Raw genomic sequence first — 2,809 nt, forward strand, 5'->3', positions numbered from 1 at the left:
CTCTAGTCCTCTGTGGCTATGACACTGACTCTGGGCCCAAGAGTCCCCAGGTCTTGACACATTGCTGGCCAACTAGGTCTTCACCCGGGTTCACAGAAGTCTATTGAACATTGTAGGGCTTATCTCACCACTTCATTGCTGTTTTACCCTCACTTCCCCTAATCAGTGACTAGCGTGGTCAACAATCAGAGGCTCTGAATTTTTAACCTGTACTCCGGTTACGAATCGGGTTGCAAACCTAAGGTCAGTGGTTCGAAACTACCAGCAGCTCCGAGGGAGAAAGATGAGGGTTTCTACTCCCGTAAGGATTTACACCCTCGGAAACCCTGTTACAGGGTCGCTATGGGTCGGAACCGACTCGATGGCACTTAACAACAACAACTCCCACTTGAAGTAATTTCACTAAGTAGAGTACAGTGATTATGTACTATGATTTGTCTTTAGATTTCCTATAAAGATACCATTTTGTAATCTTGTATATTTATATCAGTTGTCATAATGTATTACTGTTTGGAGTTCCCCAGTTACAAAAACACACTTATGCATATATCTATTTAGCTTTTTATGCTGTTGAGTTGATCCTGACTCATGACCATACTGTATACTACAGAATGGAACTGTTTTATAGGGTTTTCTTGGGTATGGTGGTGGTGGTTGTATGCAGTTGAGTTGGTTATGATGAGCAGAACCCCTCCTCTTTCTCCCAAGGAACAGTAGAAAAATGAACTGTTGATAATCTTAGCAAAAGCCATTTTTTCAGGCTTTTCTTTCACATGTAGTTGAGCTACTTTGAACAATCAACCTTTATATTAGTAGACAATCACAAACCACTTGTGCCACAAAGCTCTTAATTTCTATACTAACCAACTGCCTTTTATATTTAATTTATCTATAATTTGCAGTCCCAAAATCCTTATTAATTTCCTTTTGAAAAGTTTACAGTATTTAGTTTAATTTATACCATATTTTGCTGGGTTTTTGTTTTGTTTTGTTTTTTATTTCTTAACATTCATTTGGCAAGACCTTCAGTTCTGTGATAAGTCAAAATGGCGGTGGGTGTCTTGATTATTTTAGTAATCCAGATGTTAATGCTACCAACATAGTACCATCAGCTTTTTAATTGATATCACTTTTGGGAAGATATTCTTTGTTTGAAAAATGGCATTTGGAATTCCTGCCTACTTAAAATTAACGATATAGCAAGTGAAACTTCAAATGAGTTCTGAATGGACCACCTATACTCTGGTCATAAATTATAAAGGGTCCTTTCTCTTTTTCCTTCTCTCCATTCAGAGCTATAGTCAAAACAGACAAGTTTCTTTACCACCTCCATTGGTATGTTGTTGTTGTTAGTTGTCATCGAGTTGGTACTGACCCATAGCGACCTTATGCACAGCAGAATGAAACATTGCCCGATCATGGGCCGACATCACCATCATTGCCATGCTTGAGCCCATTTGATGCTGCTTCTTTGCCAATCAATCTTACTGGGGGTCTTCCTCTTTTTCTCTGACACACCACCCTACCAAACATGATATCCTTCTGTAGTGACTGGTCCCTCCTGATGATATGTCCAAATTATGAGAGATGAAGTTTTGACATCTAGGCCTCTAAGGAGCACTCTGACTGCAATTCTTCCAAAACGAATCTCTTGGATCTTTTGTCAGTCCATGGCACTTTCAATATTCTCCTCCAACACCATAACTCAAAGTCATCAATTCTTCTATGGTCTTCCTTATTCACTGTCCAGATTTTGGGTGCATATGAGGTTATTGAAAACACCATGGCTTGGATCAGGAGCACCTTAATCCTCAAACTGACATCTTTGCTCTTCAACACTTTTAAAAGGTCTTGTGCAGCAGATTTGCTTAATGCAATATGTCATTGGATCTCTTGACTGCTGCTTCTGTGAGTGTTGATAGTTGATCCAGGAAGAAAGAAATCCGTGACAACTTGAATCTTTTCTCCATTGATAAGAATGTTTTTTTATTGGTCCAGTGGTGAGGATTTTTGTTTTCTTTACATTGAGATGTAATCCATACTGAAGGCTGTGCTCTTTGATCTTCGTCATTAAATGTTTTAAGTCCTCTTCACTTTTAGCAAGCAAGCTTGTATCATGTGTATATCCCAGGTTGTTAATGAGACTTCCTCCAATCCTGATGCCACATTTTTCTTCATAGAACTTAGCTTCTCGTATCATTTGCTCAGCATACAGGTTGAATAAGCCTGGTGAAAGAATACAACCTTGTCTCACACCTTCCTTAATTTTAAACCATTCAGTGTTCCCATGTTCTGTTTAAACAACTGCCTCTTGGTCCAAGTATAGTTTCCTCATGAGCACAATTAAGTATTCTGGAATACTCATCCTTCACAATGTTGTCCATAGCTTGTCATGATTCACGCAATTAGAAGACTTTGCGTAGTCAGTAAAGCACAGGTAAACATCTTTCTGATAGTCTCTGCTTTCAGCCAAGATCCATCGGACTTCAGCAATGATATCCCTCAATCCACAACCTCTTTTGAATCCAGTTTGAACCTCTGGAAGTTCTCTGTCAATGTATGATTGTAGCTGTTTCTTTATTACCTTTAGCAAAACTTTACTCACATGAGATATCAAAAAGATTGTACGATGATTTCTGCATTATTTTGAGTCACCTCTCTTTGGAATGGGCAAAAATATGGATCTCTTCCAGTCAGTCAGCCAGATAGTTGTCTTCCAAACTTCTTGGCAGAGATAAATGAGTGCCTCCTGTGCCACCTCACTTTCTTGAAAGATTTCAATTTTTATTCCATCAATTCCTGGTGCCTT

This window comes from Chrysochloris asiatica, unplaced genomic scaffold (genome assembly GCF_000296735.1).
Source record: "Chrysochloris asiatica unplaced genomic scaffold, ChrAsi1.0 scaffold00225, whole genome shotgun sequence".
Classification (NCBI taxonomy): Eukaryota; Metazoa; Chordata; class Mammalia; order Afrosoricida; family Chrysochloridae; genus Chrysochloris; species Chrysochloris asiatica.